Raw genomic sequence first — 16,684 nt, 5'->3', positions numbered from 1 at the left:
GCACGAGTTGGCTGTGATGTGTCCGCGGATGGTGGATCCGCCGAGCAAGAGGATCGAAATGTACATTGATGGGTTAGCACCGCAGATTCAGGGCATGGTAACGTCTTCCAGACCAGCCACGATCCAACAAGCGATCCGTTTAGCTCACAAACTGACGGATCAGGCTGTGACCCAAGGTGCGTTACCACCTAGGGGTTCGACCGTTAAAGCCCGTGACAACCAGAGTAACGACAATAACAGCAGCAACAACCCGAACAGCGGGAAGAGGAAGTTTGACAACACCAGATCTTCATCCTCGAACCTCCCACCGCAACAACACTACCGTAAGCCCGAATTCACTCGAAGCTTCAACAATCAGAGTCACAACAACAATAACAACGGTAGCGGGCAGGGTTCGAGCGGATATGCTGGGAAATATCCAAAGTGCAACAGGTGCAACTATCATCATGTTGGCCAATGTGACCGTGCCAAGTGTCAGAGATGCGGAAAGATGGGTCACCAAGCGAAAGAATGTTGAGGAGACCTTGCGGCAAAGGGTGCTCCTAAGCCACCTATGACGACGAAGGGATGCTTTGAATGTGGGCTGGAAGGTCATTTCAGAAAAGATTGCCCCAAGCTGAAACAGAACGACAACAATGGGGGTAATGGAAGTGGCAGTAATGGTGGAAGCAATGGCAAGGGAAGAGCTTTTGTGATTGGGTCGGGTCAAGCCCGCAATGATCCGCACGTGGTGACTGGTAAGTTCCCTGTAAACGATTGTTTTGCTTCTGTATTGTTTGACACTGGAGCTGATATGAGTTTTGTGTCGAAAGCCTTTAGTCAACTCTTAGACGTAACTCCAATTCCGTTAGATGCTAAATTTCCTGTTGAATTAGCTGAAGGTAAGACTATAGTAACGACTCATGTACTTGCGGGATGTAAGTTAAAATTGTCAGGTCATGTCTTTGATATCGACCTTATTCCTTTTACACTTAGTAGTTTCGATGTCGTTGTCGGCATGGACTGGTTATCCGAGAACCGAGCGGAGATTATATGCCACGATAAGATAATCCATATTACCACCCCTTCCGGCGAGATCATTTCGGTCCGAGGCGAGAGAAGCGGCATGACCACAAGCGTCATTACCCTTATGAAGGCGCAGAAGTATCTACGAAAGGGTCATCCGGCAATTTTGGCGCAGATTGTTAAGAAACACGCGGAGGAGAAACGAATTTTAGATATACCTGTTGTGCGAGACTTCCCGGAAGTTTTCCCGGAGGATTTGCCCGGACTCCCTCCTATTCGTCAAGTAGAATTCCAAATCGAGTTGACACCCGGTGCAGCACCCATAGCACGAGCCCCGTATCGGCTTGCACCGGCGGAACTTCAGGAGTTGTCCACTCAGTTGCAAGATTTGTTGGATAAGGGTTTTATCCGACCTAGCTCATCGCCGTGGGGTGCCCCTGTCTTGTTTGTCCGAAAGAAAGACGGGACTTTCCGAATGTGCATCGACTACCGGGAATTGAACAAGGTGACGGTCAAAAACCGTTATCCTTTACCCCGAATTGATGATTTGTTTGACCAGCTTCAAGGATCGAGTTACTACTCGAAGATCGATCTGCGATCTGGTTACCATCAGCTTAGAGTGCGCGAAGAAGATATCTCAAAGACGGCTTTCAGAACACGGTATGGTCACTACGAGTTTTCGGTTATGCCTTTTGGCCTAACCAACGCACCAGCCGTATTTATGGATCTCATGAATCGAGTATGCAAGGCGTACCTCGACAAGTTTGTGATTGTTTTCATAGATGATATTATCGTCTACTCCAAGAACGAGACTGACCACGAAGAGCATTTAAGGGTAATTCTGGAACTATTGAAGAAGGAACAACTGTATGCTAAACTCTCGAAATGTGAATTTTGGCTTCGCGAGGTTCACTTATTAGGACATGTGATCAACGAGAATGGTATCCATGTCGATCCCGGTAAGGTAGAGGCCATCAAAAACTGGGAAGCACCTAAGACTCCGACTGAGGTGCGACAATTCCTAGGACTGGCCGGCTACTACCGGCGTTTCATCGAGGGATTTTCAAAGATTGCTCAACCCCTCACCGCTTTGACTCACAAGGGCACTAAGTACAATTGGGGTGACACGCAAGAATCCGCTTTTCAACTATTGAAAACCAAACTTTGTAGCGCCCCTATTCTAGCCCTCCCCGAGGGAACGGAAAATTTTGAGGTACACTGTGACGCATCTATACAAGGTCTTGGTTGTGTGCTGATGCAACTCGAGAAGGTTATAGCCTACGCCTCTCGACAACTACGGGTACAAGAGAAGAACTACACGACCCACGATTTGGAACTCGGAGCTGTGGTGTTTGCTCTTAAGATATGGAGGCATTACTTGTACGGTACCAAGTTTACCATTTACACCGACCACAAGAGTCTCCAACATATCTACGATCAGAAGGAGCTGAACATGCGACAGCGTCGTTGGGTCGAGCTGCTCAAAGATTATGATTGTGCCATCAAGTACCACCCTGGCAAGGCCAATGTGGTGGCCGACGCCCTCAGCAGAAAAGAAACAGATAAACCCAAACGGGTGAGAGCATTGCAACTCACGATTATGCCAGCTTACCCGATCAGATTCGCGATGCGTAACACGAAGCTTTGAAAGATGATAATCTTCCATCGGAACTCATGCGGGGCATGGACAAGCAACTTGAAACCAGATCGAACGGGGTCCGATATTTTGAGAACCGGATTTGGGTTCCACTATACGGAGAGTTGAGAACTCTAGTGATGGACGAAGCTCACAAGTCCCGATATTCTATCCACCCTGGCTCAGATAAAATGTACCATGATTTAAAGGCACTTTACTGGTGGCCGAACGTGAAAGCCGACATTGCCACCTACTTGAGCAAATGCTTGACTTGTGCCAGAGTCAAGATAGAATACCAGAAACCATCTGGTCTACTGCAACCACCGGAACTCCCAACAACCTAAGACACCGACGGGATGCGATACCATCTGGGTGATCGTTGACCGGTTGACTAAATCGGCACACTTCCTAGCAATTAAAGAAACGGACAAAATGGAAAGACTGACTCGTGTTTACATGAAGGAAGTAGTGTCTAGACACGGAGTGCCTGTCTCAATCATTTCTGATCGAGATTCTCGTTTCACTTCGCACTTTTGGAAGTCGCTGCAAAGCGCACTAGGCACCCGTCTCGATATGAGCACAGCATACCATCCTCAGATGGATGGGCAAAGTGAGCGAACTATACAGACCCTGGAGGATATGTTGCGTGCCTGCGTATTGGATTTCGGAAAAAGTTGGGAACCCCACTTACCCTTGGTAGAGTTTTCGTACAATAACAGTTACCACGCAAGTATTAAGGCAGCGCCGTTTGAAGCGCTGTACGGACGGAAGTGTCGATCACCACTCTGCTGGGCAGAGGTGGGTGACAGCCAAATCACTGGTCCGGAACTGGTACTCGAAACTTCGGAAAAGATTGTTCAAATCCGAAATCGCATGGCAGCAGCACGAGATCGCCAAAAGAGTTACGCCGACAAATGCCGAAAACCTCTCGAATTTCAAGTGAATGATCGAGTGTTACTCAAAGTCTCACCTTGGAAAGGTGTGGTTCGCTTTGGGAAGAGAAACAAACTCAACCCACGGTATGTTGGTCCGTACCGGATAACTGAGCGCATTGGTCCGGTGGCGTACCGACTGGACCTACCAACAGAACTCAGTGGCATACACAATGTATTCCACGTGTCAAATTTGAAGAAATGCCTGTCTGATGAAACCCAAGTAGTCCCTTTGGAGGAACTACAAGTTGATGAATAGTTACGTTTCATTGAGGAACCAGTCGAGGTTTTGGATTGGGAAACCAAAACGCTCAAGCACAGCAAAATTCCAATCGTTAAGGTTAGTTGGAACTCGAGACGTGGACCGGAGTTCACGTGGAACGCGAGGATTAAATGATGAAAAAGTATCCTCACCTTTTTGAGGGGCTAACCAAACACAGAAAACCGCGAAACTCGGCAAACCGTCAGACATCACCGGAGGTATGAATTAAATTTCGGGACGAAATTTCTTTCTACTAGGGGATGATATGACAAACTGAAATTTTTTTCTTACTCTTTCAGACACTCATCACGACTTGACTCAAATTTTCGGGACGAAAATTCTTTAACATGGGAATGATGTGACAATCGTCAATTTCAGGTTAACTCCGTTAACTCAACTCCGTCAATTCAAACTTAAGATCACTGAATCTATAACACACACTTCATTACATTTAAACTAGGGTTTAAATGACGCTTAACACTTACTACATGTGTAGTCTTTCGGGAATTGCACCGAAACGCAAACAAGTTGACGCAAACGATTGATGATTAAACGAAAAACGTCAAAACGATAATTATGTGATAATTATGTGTTAGACTTATGTGTTATGTGATAACATAGTATAAAACGTTAACTCAAGACATAAACTAGTTGGTTAAGTTAGAAAAACAACAATTGAAAATGGAGGGACTTGAGTGTAACTTGTATGTCTATAAATATATCATTAACTTAACCCTAACTGTTATTATTATTATTATTATTATTAACCCTAACCCCGATCGGAACCCCACCCCCTCTCCTTGGCTGCCGTCGACTCTACATACACATTCAACCCTCAAATCAAGTGTTTGATTGAAGAACTAGGTGCTAGGAAGGTATAATTGATCATCCTTTACATTCTTGTTGATTGATTTTGATGTTTAATGGGTTAATTGAAAACCCTAGATGAGCCGATTTCATGTATGTATGAAGTTAACATGATTGTTGTTGATTGATGATGATTTGATAACTAGATTGAATCTTGTTGCATGTAAATTGTTGTGTCTTTGATTTGAGTTCAAACACAAACCCTAATCAAGTATGTAATATGTAATTTATGTGCATGGATGGTGTTTATGGAGTCTAGAGTGTCATATGAATGCATGATAGTTCATAGGTTGTTATTATGTTGAGTTGGGATGCAAACAGTTTCTGGACAGAATGTGTATTTGATGTTTCAGTGACTGTAACAAAGTGTAAACATGAAAATTGGTTGCGATTGTTGGTACTACAGTAAACTAGGCTGAGTCTGGTTTCTAAAGAATATAAACTTGTAATTTTTGGACAAGTAGAAGTTAACTTTTATGATTTTACAAAAATGTTGTGCAAAGCTGAGCTGTTAGACCTGCTGTTAGGTTATGTTGTAAATGTTATATCTCATGAACTACGAGACCAATTGGGTTGGTTCCACTTCTGAAAGTTGACTCATTGAGTTAGGAACCTAACCCAAGTGGTCTTGCATTTATTGGAGTTTTCGTTTAACGGGAATTGCAAATAACATTCTGTTGCGCATGAATTTGGCTGTTATGAGTTTGCTGTAATGATTTGATGATTGTGAGAAAACTATGGGGAATAAAAATATAATAAAATATGTTCTGGAAACATAAGACGTATGTGCTTCTGTGATGATTTTTGGTAAATTAATTGAGATGCTATGATCGGTGAAATAGTACAATCTTTCTTGTAGGATTTCTGTCTCGGTGAAACTAGCTGCTGAGTTTTGTGAAAATGCATGAAATATGATACTTGCTAATTTATTATCGTGTTTTCACCAAATTGCCCTTGAGGGGAATGATTGCAAGATAATTGTCGTGTTTTGACTAAAATGCCCTTGCGGGGAATAACTGCTAATTGATTGTCATAATTTGACCAAAATGCCCTTATGGGGAATAATGGCTAGTTAATTGTTATTTGTTGACCAAAATGCCCTTACGGGGAATAATTGCTAGTAACGTACGTTATGAATACATGACACGTATATGATTGCTTACAAATGTGATGTGTCACAAAAACACTTGTTAAAGTCACACACGATTCACAAACGAAACATGAAACATGTTATGTGCATAGGTATTATGTGCCGGGTCTAGAGACTCGATAATATTCCGACACTTAGAAAAATCTCTTTGTTGTTTTAGAACGTTAGAGAGAGTTTTTCGGTGACGCGCATCTTGGTGATTTATTTTGGGAAATTCTTCGCAAACAGTGAGTTTCACTTTCCCCTCTTTAAACTGTTTTCAAACGATTTTCACTTGGGGGAGATAACATACTCCACAACGCATTTGAGATTTTGTTATAAATTATATATCACTTGTAAAGGCTAAGTGGCAAACGAAATATTTGAAGTCCTACACATCGAACCAGTTAATATTTAGAATAACGAGTCACTGTTGAGTAGTACTACTGGGTTTGACAAACCCCACCCAACGCTAAACTCGACTGGAGGTCGAGCGGGTGTAATTTTGGCTAACACGTACCATGGTCTGGAGGACCTGGTGACAAGGCACTTACTAAACGAGTCAGCTTCGGTGTCGAACACTTAGTAATACTTGTTGTATAGACTAGCTACCTATCGATATATAATTTGACATAACACTATCTAGTAACGCAAAACGCCGTAACGTTGTTACGCAAAACGCTTAACGCAAAACGCTGTAACGCTGTAACGCTGAACGCAAACGCTAAACGATTTATTTTTATATAACTTGTGAACTCACCAACCTTGTGTTGACACTTTTAGTATGTTATTCTCAGGTATCCGAGGCGGGCGCGCGGTTTAGGAACATGCATTGATTGAAAACGCTTTTGTTATGCAAACTTATTTTTAACGGTTACCATAGGTTTTAAGTCGTCCTGCGTGACGCAACTTTTGGTTAAAGGTTTTTACGCTTCCGCATTTAATTACTCGTAAACGTTTTCATGGTTTTGAAACTTTATTTTATGGTTTGATTATAACTGATGATTCCGATCCTGCCAGTTCACACCCTCTGACGGTAAAACTCCGTTAGTGGATTTTGAGGGTGTGACAAAACCCTTCCAAGACTACCTACTAACTTAAGACCCATTTAATCTAGGTCTTGCTCGTTAAACCCAATCTCTGATTATTCACGAATCAATCTTTCAAGTTACTTAGTTAACGTGAGTACATTTCATCCCCCGTTTTCACTTTTATCTTTTGGGGGTAACATGCATACTTATTCAAACAAAAATGATTTATTATACTCATTTCTCAAACCACAAACTTTAGGGTGTATGATACTAGAATACTTTCTCTATTGTGTGTTATATGTCTCATATGCTTTACGTGCGCGAGTGTTTATTTTTATGTTGTTGTTGAACCTCATTAAGTATGATCATACGCTCCCCTAACTATTTAGCCTTGTGCTAGTAGAATAGGGCCTCATTATCAAAGTATGTCGGTAGTTACCGATTAGAAAGGATCCTCATTTACATATGTTTTATATACCATGATTGATGCTTTTATTTATAGTCTCATATACGTTTGTGGATTTCGCTCATATTATATATACTCAAAACTATGAAATTGCTCACCAACATACGTGTTGACAAATGTTATTTTATGCATTGTTATAGGTTTGATTATTACTTGAGTTGGAGTTCGAAGACGTCATTCTATTTGATACCGCTAGATTATTAGAAGAATGAACAATATCTATTTCTTGTATTTTGGTTTTTTTTGTATGAAGAATATGTGTTACGTTGGTGATTGAATGAAATTAATGAGTTGATTAAATATTGTCACTTTGATAGTGTCTTGTGTTCTTGGGAAATCCGTTTCACCCCGGCATATTCCGCCGCCTTTGGTCGGGGTGTTACATTTATAATTTCCATCTATGGGTAAATATATTCCTAAGAAATAAAACAATTTGAAATATGAAGAAAAACGGTGAAAACCTGCTCAACACACCCTATGGTGAATCAAGACATGGCCATGCCTAGATCATACGAATTAAAGAAAAAAAATCAGGAAATGTGGCTATGTTAACCAAAACACACCCCCATGTTATCCAAAGAAGGAAGAAAAGACAAAATAGAACGTTCTGAATCAAAACACGGCCATGCCTTCATTAAAAGAGAAAAAGAAAAAAACTAGAGAAGTTTGGATAGTTGTGGAACTAAACATGGTCGTGTCTGTTTAACCATGAGCTGTACGATCTGACATGGAAAATTAATGCAGCAGGACAAAAAATGACGGTACGGTCATGCCCAAAGGACCTGGACAACCTATAAATTGAGTGTTATTCTTCTTCATTAAATGGACTTAAACACCCCCTTGAGAAGTATTCAACATTCTTTAACAACCTCCTTTCACCACCATTAATAAGGGAATTAATCCCATCCATCCAACCCTTGAAGATTAAGGGGAGATTAAGCTTTTGGGAGAAATCAATAGCATCAAAGATTAGTCATCCAAATTGGTTAGATTGTTTCCATTTGATCATGTTTGTATCTATTACTTTGATAATTATCATTATGCTTATTAGTAGCTAAACTTCCATAGTATCATCTTGATTTATAATGAATCTTAATTGAAGTTTAATAATGATAGTAAAACATGTGATTGGTGTTTAATAACTAATTGTTATGTTGCAATTATCACTTGATGAGGAATGTTAAAATACTCTTAAAAATACCCCAAATGCAAAGCTTGACTATAAGCCGAGAAATTTATAGTCTTGCGAAGCCTTAGCGAACCTTAAAAATTAAAATAAACACCAAGACCCCGAAATTGATGATAAGTCGAGAAATATCTATTCTTGTAAGGACTTGGTTGATAAATTAAGAATCCTTAAAATAAACCCCCAAATACCGAGATTGACGATAAGCTGGGGAACTACCACTCTTGTGAGGGTTTGGGGAATAACTTAAGAAACCTTTTAAAGAGCCGCCGAGATTCCGAGCTTGTTGATAAGTCGAGAAATCGCCATTCTTGTAAGCACTTGGTTGGGGAAAAACGTGAATCCTAATATTAACATGGACCAAATGGAATATTAGTAGTGATTGACCATTTTGGAATGGGAATTATCAACAATGTTGTGAAAACGGATTGTTGGTGTTCATCCACTAAGATTAGTTAATTACTCGTTAAGTGAGTGTGCAACATAACTTATTCTTAATTGTTCAAGAGTTGTGTGTTTTAATATTTGGTAATTCAAGATTAATCAATTACAACTCAACTAATCTTAATTGGTATTTTAGGTATAATACAAAGGTTATTTTTACTAAAGTATCAATGACAATTCACTTAGTAATTTAAGGGGGGTTGTCTCATATTAAAGTGAGTTAACTTATCTTTATCAAAACCCAGTTGCTTACATAAAATTATGTTTTAGTAAAAGGGATCAAGAGTTATCTCTTTCTTTAATTATCATGGAATACCATGAGTAACGGTGTTACACATTTAATCACTATAGCAAGCTCATATCACATGTATACTAATGCACTGTCAAACCAAGTTAAGAGGAGTTTTAACCAAGATGATACACTTTTATCTTTGATCTTTTTTCTATCTACAAAAATATAAAAACCCAAAAACAAAATATTTTCATTTAATTTACGTTTCTTTAAAACTAAAAACCAAAACTGAAACCAAAAACAAAACCAAAACCAAAATGATCTTTACTTCCGATTAAATAAATACGAGATTTAGTTATAAAACTTTATGTGTGTGTCCGTGGATTGATACTTGGTTCTTACCTATAATTTAATACATATACGATAGGTACACTTGCCTAATTTTGTGTGGTTTAGTTAAGATCATAATCATTTTTATAAATTTATAACTCAACATTGTGTGAACAAACCTTTGTAAAAATTAACACATTCTTCGTACTACACCCACCATGCATCAGCCACCTACCATGTTTTTTGTAGCATTTGGGAAAACTATGTCACACGAGTACATCACGGCTTGATCCCTCTCAATCGTCGAGCATCGCTTTAAGTCGCTCGAGGGCCCATGTGAAGTTACCTTATTGTTACCGCGTGCGCAAAACAGAAAGACTTCTATGTCGACGTCATGCCAAGAAACTGAATAAACAACAACTTATACATGTTGGTGTTGTACATCGTGTCAATCAACAACACATCTGGAAAAACACGCCACATCGTTTATAAGACATTTCATGAAAGAAGAAAACATCCTCCGTCCTGTCCGTTGAAGGATTCTCGTAGGTCTGAAAGACGAACCCATGGTTTTCGAGAAAGTTTTCAAGTACCTGCATTGGGTTTAACAAAAAGTTACTAAATATTACAAATATTCGTATTAAATAGTCAAATTCGGAAGGGTTTCAACTACCTTCATGGGGGTGTCACCAAGTTTATTTGGTCTTTAACGATCCTCACGACGTTGTATACGTCCTTAATAATACATTTGTTACTTGGAAACCGATCTGTTAAGGCTGGCTTAATTTGACTAGCCCTCAACCCTTGTTGTTGTAACGTTGCAACCATATCAAGTTCCTCGTCGGTCAGTTTATATGTGTCCCTCCTCAAAGACACCATGATCGTGGTTGTGCATCTCGTTGACTACCGCCAGCTTCCAACAATCACCTCCCGCGTTGTGCCTCTCGATTAGTTCAAATATGCAACCCCTTTTAATATTCCCGATATGCATCATTGTGGCCTTGAGTTTGGGTTTCCCTACACGATTGCATGCAAGGTCCACACTTTTGTTCCTTGACCGTTGGACCACGATAACACAACCATGCTCCCATCATGTCATCTTAGCCTAATCCACCAACTCATCACAAGAATTAAGATACTGACTTCAAGTAATGTAAACAAATATATAAAGTGTGTTAAAAAGGAATAAAAATAAGTTGAAAAAAACATATTGGGTCACACATTATCCGTTACATACGAAAATGTCATCTCGTGTATGTAACGGTCACCATCGCCGCCACCGCCACCACCACCACCACCACCATCATCATCATCTTCTTCATCATTGCCTCTTTCACCGTCAGCCTCTTGAATGGCATCCTCGACGTATGTTGGTACCGGTCGTGACAGGTATGATGGCTAATTTAATGGTAGCTGGTACAAACTTTGGGTTCCTTAATACGGACCCTCTAACGGTAGCTCGTATGAAGACTGGGTTCAGTAATATGGTTGACCATAAGGTTGTTCTTCCGGTGGGACTTCGTATATGTTCGACTTGCTATTATCCTCCCGCTTCGAAGGGTGACTACCACCGTATATGCTATACCCCCTGACAAAATATAATGGCAACATATCTTATTTAAAAAAGAACCATCGACTACTATGATATATAAATATACAACGAAACCTGGTCAGGATTTGGTAAGTCGGACTGCTCGATATATGAATACCCAGACTCCTAGTTCAGATCAGGAAGTACATTCAAATTTGGTAAGCCCGGCTTCTCCGATTGATCATTATATGCATAGGCCGACTGCTCGTCGTTTAAGCCTAGAAATAAATGATCATACCATAACATTTTTTGTCTTGTGTGTAATGTGTGTTGTGTTTGTTGATTGTGATTGAGTTGTGATATCTAGAGATAAATAAAGGGGAGCCGGAAGCATTAAATATTCAGATTTTACTCAATCTGCCGCCGATAGCCCTATCCGCTGCTTATAGGGTACGTGGTTTGACTGATTTGATTATCGCAGGTTGTCAGGGTACCTTATCCGTTGTGTATAGCTCTCTCCGTGGCGGATAAGGTACCTAGTAATTGGCACAACCTACAAAAAAACCTCCCTGTGGCGTATAACCATATCTGTGCCCGACCATTAAAGAATTGAATGTGGTCGTGTCCGTTCGTTAGTACTGCAAACGGAAACTAATGGAAAACCAAACACTATTGGACAAACAGGCACCGATGAACACTAATGAACATTACACCATATGATATTTAGAAGTACTTAACACTTTACAAAGTAACCAAACACATAATCATATCAAAATAATGTTTTGATTTTCAATATCCATAAATTTCTAGTGTTTAACTAGAGGCTTCATATTTTTTATTCTTCAAGGAATTTCTACATACACCATTCTATTAAACGGACGTTATCAGACGTTCATAAACACTATTGAACGAATAATGTCTTTATCCATGTTCGTCTGTTAAGCTTACCGAACAAATTCTTTTTGTCCATGTCTAGTTCGTTTATTAAACGAAAGGACATAAACGAACTTCTCACCGAACGGACAGCCGAACGTCCATCGGACGTCAGGTTTGCTTACAGCCCTTGATGCAGATAGAGAAGCTACTGGGAATACTCTATGAGCATTTCCAATCGGTTCTCCATCTCCATCTCCAAATATATAATTACACTAATAATCACTACTTTCTCATTCATTCTCAATTAAATAATATTTTTTTATACATTTATTATTACAATTTCTCTCTACTCCACTTACAACCACTTTAAAAAATATTAAAAATTATGGAGGGTGAATAAGTTTCTCTAAATTTAACCACGAACAATAACATTTTCTCTCATTTACTCACAACCACTTAAAAAAAATATGGATGGCGAGAAGTGTTTTCTCTAAATTAGCCATGAACGATAACATTTTTTCTCTGCTCTACTCACAACCATTTTAAAAATTCCCTAAAAGAACATACTCACATAAGATAAAATACCCATTGTAAATGTTCGCACCGGCTTACTAATAGGTGGTTTTAAAAGAGATTCAAATTATTGTTTATTGTGATGCTTACATTATAAAAAGTTTTGAAATATACCTGCAAATTCTTGCTTAGGATCTCCTTGCTTGGTAAAGACTAATGTACGCAGACACATGACATACATTGAAGAAACACGGATCTACTCCCCACTAATGGGTCCTAGATCCAATGAGTCAACAGGGTAGGATACGGTTAACTTCCTATACGATATGAACACAATTCCCCAAAGTCCAATGACGTGAACCTGCAAAACAAACACCGTGAGCTCGTTATGGGAAGGACAAGAGGGGGGGGGGGTCTTCCCGTAACCACCCTCCGGCGTGAGAATAAGTACAGTTCTGACGAGACTAAAGTACTTAAGTAAATTGAGATAGTACAGTGGGAGTGAATGAATATCTCATGATGATTGAGAGGGTATTTATAGCCGAAGTGTGTGGGAAAGTGATTGGACCAGCTGCCCCTTTAGAAGATGCTTTCATAACCGTCTGGACACGTGTCCTCACATATTATAGGTTTAGCCTATACGTTGCATGTGCATGTATAACAACCTGGACACGTGTCTTTATAACATTGGTTAATGGGGTAATATTGGCTATGTGCACGGTTATAACGACCTTGCCAGGTGTCATTAGTTGATTGGCCAAGTGATCACGTATTGCTCAAGAAATCATCTTTGATAAATCTTCTAGAAGGTAATAGTTGATAACAGCTGTCCCGGGACATTACCTCGTGGTCATTTACGCGGAAGGATGTTCCTTCTTGAGGATGACTTTTGAGGGTGCCAGGATGCTTCCGCATGTGCCATGAGGATGTTTCTTCCTCAGATGATTTATGCGGATGGTTCATATGTCCCGCGGGTGACTTGTGACGTGCTCTTGGTTGACCCGCGGGTGTTACTTAAGGTATTTAGGTCTTTTTAGTACCCTACCTCTATAAGTCCCCCAGTCCAGTGTTTCTTCCGTGTGAAGTATTTTATGCCGGTGAAATTCTGGACTTAATGTGGATTTGGGGATTTGATTTTGCAAGTTGGTGAGAAATATCTTTTGTTGCTGTGGATAATCATGAAAAAAAGACTAGTTGACCACTCGCAGGCGCGTGTGCAGGTGACAGGACGTTTATGACGGCTGTCACTGTGACCGATTGTACAACTTTTTCCCTTTTTCGAATTTCCCACGTGACGTGGCGATCTTTTACTTGATGGTTTTTTCTCTCTCCACTGTTCGCATCCCATCGCATTCATTTCGGTGGGTATAAATAGAGGGAGTTAACTTCTTTTTGAAGTTTATCGCCTTTTAATCTTGGATACTAACTTGCTCTCTTTTTCTGAGTCCTTTGATCTTTCTTTTGATTCCTTTTGAACTAATCCAAATATTTTCACTGAGTGTTTTACATATGGCATCTGTGCAATCTGAAGTTGATGAAATAGAAGTCCAATGGGACTTGGATGAGTATCAGAAACTAATTACGATCTACGGTATTCCGCCGGAATGGGGACTACAGTTCCCTTCTGCCGGCTCTATAGCCGGCTTTCCAATATGGCATCTGTGCAATCTGAAGTTGATGAAATAGAAGTCCAATGGGACTTGGATGAGTATCAGAAACTAATTACGATCTACGGTATTCCGCCGGAATGGGGACTAGAGTTCCCTTCTGCCGGCTCTATAGCCGGCTTTCCACCTCCTAGAAAGATGGCTTTATACGCCGACTATTTTGACCATGGGAACTTTCGCCTTCCCATCACAAAGTTCTTTCTACGGGTGGTTAAAGCATTTGGGATTCACTTATCTCAACTTCACCCACGTGCCGTCATGCGAATTCGACACTTCGAGTTCTTGTGTATGGCACATGAACTAGTACCTCGGTTGGACCGATTCGTTGTATTTTACAAGATGGCCAATCAGAATGGATGGTTTACTTGCAATAGCTTGCCAGATAGAGTTATTGGCAACGTGGCCGAGGATACTTCCAAGGATTGGAAGAAAAAATTCTTTTGGATCTCCGAGGACGTGGTGCCTGAGACCATGATCCGTCGCGCTCCCAATGATGCTCTTACTGATATTACTCCGGCCACCCATGAGAAGCGCGACTGGCTTCGCACGCTTACTACTTCACCAACGCCGATGCGAGCACTTCCCGAAGAAGCCCTCGTATGGGCGGGTATGAGTCGATTGTGGCCGTCTCCTTTCATGGAGCCTGTTTTTATTGAGCTAGACGGCTGTAAGTTCTACTACTCTGTTCTTTGTCTTGTATTTTTGAGGTTCTATTATTGATGTTTGGTTTTGTTTCCAGGTTTTGGATCGATGTTGCATGTCCTAGATGATGATAAGGGCTGCGTGGGTAGGAATATCCGTGATATGAAGGATACGCCTGTTCTTGAAAGAACGGCTAGGTACTTCCTTTTTCTGGTCAAAGTACGCGCTGAACCAATTATCTCGGAGGCTATCTTCGAATCAGGTGCGTATTTCCAGAACCCTCCGCCTCTTAATGCGCTGACCTCCGATGGGACAATTGTCATTCTAAGTGATGATTCCGCCCTTTGTGAGGGAGAAAGCTCAGATGATGCTTCTGAAATTTCATCTGTCTCTCATTTGCTGGCAGAAATTTACCGGAAGAGGTCCCTCCATGTATCTCAGGCGAGTGACGCAGGTACTAGTGCTGCAGACGCCGGGAAGGAACCGAAGACGAAGAAACGCCGGACACATCGTCCGAGGAAACCACTACCGCCCAACCTTGCAGAGCGTCTGGGGACAGTAACTGGTGAGTTCTTATTTGTTAACTGTTGTTGTTCATGATAATGAGATCTGACTATGATTTTGTTATGCAGATCCGTCTATTGCTAAAGGTCATGCATTTGGTCGGCTATCGACGCCGACACCAAATGTTGAAAAACAACCATCTCCTTCTCTGGAAAAGGAGGCGGATAGACCTGTTTCCCCTCCTGTTGAAATGACTTTGGAGGGGTCTAACATTCAACCGGTGATTATCGGGTCCCTGGATTATCTTTCCGGGGTGGGGATGTCACCGATTCTCAACATGATAACCCTGAAGTCACTGCTGAAGGCTTCAGGGTTAACGAATCTCCAATGCGACCTCCTTCTCAGTTTAACCCTACCTCTTCGCCTTTTACAACGGGCGAAGGGGATGATTTCTTATTTGGAAGCCTGTTTATGAAGCTGGAGGGGGTTCCTCGCAAGGTGGCCCACAACAGTCTTCCTCCACTCCTGTTCTTCTCGGGACCTCAAGTTCTCAATATTTTGGGAACGTACAGTTGCGGGAAGACTTTGATTTGTTTGTCCCGTCTTGGGACATTGTCAACGGGTATGGATTTGTTCTTCACTGTATGCCGCCTGCTGAAGTGGAATACCAACGAAGTCGCTCCCGTCAGGATCTTCATACTGACTTGTCTATTTCTTTGACTAACATCATAGCCTGTAGTCAAGAAATCCTACGGGAGTGGTGAACAATGGGCGGGAGCTTGGTGTGGCTTCCGAGGCCGTGAAGTTGCGGAGAAGGTAGCTGAGGAGCAGCGGAAAGCAGCGGTCGCGGCTAAATGGAAACAAGTTGATGCCGAGGCTTCACTTAAACTGGAAAAAGATCGAAGTGCTGCCGCTGCCAAGAGTTGGAAAGAGGCCTGTGAAAGGTCTAACGCCACTCTCGAAGCTTCCCGAGCTGAAACTCAAAGGAAGAAGGATGATTTGGCGAAGACACAGGACGAGGTGTCTCGTCAAAACACTCGAATCCAAGAGCTCGATGAGGAATTGAGGTTGCAGAAGGAGTGCAATCTGAGCTAAAAGATAAATCTGCTGCTGAGATGCAGTCTGCTTATGACTCCTTACTGCAGTCTCGTGCTGAAGCTGAGAGCCGTACCTCTATCAAACTGCAAGCGCACCGGGATGGGGCGGAGCGTGCTGAGCGGGAAAGGCAGTACTTCCTCAATCGTGGCCCTGACTCAGTATGCGTTTCTCTCATGAACTGCTTCGTTTTTGTGTATTTATTTCTATGATGTTTCACAAATCTTGTTTATAGGTCATCCGTCACATCAAGAGGAGCACGGAGCTTACTGATTGCTTCGTGAATCTGACGACTGCTTTGGAAGGGATTGGCCGGGTGAAAGGCTTCAACGAGGG

Source organism: Bidens hawaiensis, unplaced genomic scaffold, assembly GCF_021521415.1.
Source record: "Bidens hawaiensis isolate Kalapana, Puna unplaced genomic scaffold, B.hawaiensis_p1.1 tig00003870_1, whole genome shotgun sequence".
In the NCBI taxonomy this organism is placed as follows: domain Eukaryota; kingdom Viridiplantae; phylum Streptophyta; class Magnoliopsida; order Asterales; family Asteraceae; genus Bidens; species Bidens hawaiensis.
The sequence above is the reverse complement of the archived record's forward strand: the minus strand, read 5'-3'. Positions refer to the sequence as shown.